Consider the following 644-nt stretch of genomic DNA (forward strand, 5'->3'; position numbering starts at 1 on the left):
TTCCCCCCCAAAATCCCCTGGCTGGGAAAGGCCCGGCAACGTAAGGCAACGTGGAAGCTGATGTCTCGACTCACCCCGCTGTTGGGAAAAGCACCATTATGAAGTCAGGTTGTACAGTAGTAACAGTACCTTTTATATATATATATATCTATATCTCAATATCTATCATATATATATAAACTGTAAACAAGAGGTAACGGCGGCTTCTAGGATTTTGCTTTCTTCAAGGTTTCCCGTGTGGTAAAAGAGGCACCCAAAAAAATACTGTAGAAAAGGTGTGTGTTGGTGGGCTGTGTGGCGTGCCCCCGGCTGCCCCCCTGCCCCGCGGGTGGGCTCCGCGGGCACCGCGGGACGGTGCTGGTGGGAAACAGGAGAGAGGGGCCGAGGGGCCGCGGAGCCGCCGGGGGGGTCTCGGGGAGCCGGCCCAGGCGCCTTTCCCTGCTGCTGCCGCGCTCTCCTAACGCCCCCCCTCCCCCCTCCCCAAAACGAGACGCTCGCCGGGGCCGGGGAGCTCGGCGCAGACGGAGCGAGCGGGTATTAATTAGGTTCTTATTTGTTTTTTCCTCCTTCGCCTCCGCTCTTTCTCCCGGGCTGGGGGTTTTTGTTGTTTTTTTTTGATATATTTTTTTTTCCTGTGCCCCCCC

This window comes from Calidris pugnax, unplaced genomic scaffold (assembly GCF_001431845.1).
Source record: "Calidris pugnax isolate Ruff unplaced genomic scaffold, ASM143184v1 scaffold639, whole genome shotgun sequence".
NCBI lineage: Eukaryota > Metazoa > Chordata > Aves > Charadriiformes > Scolopacidae > Calidris > Calidris pugnax.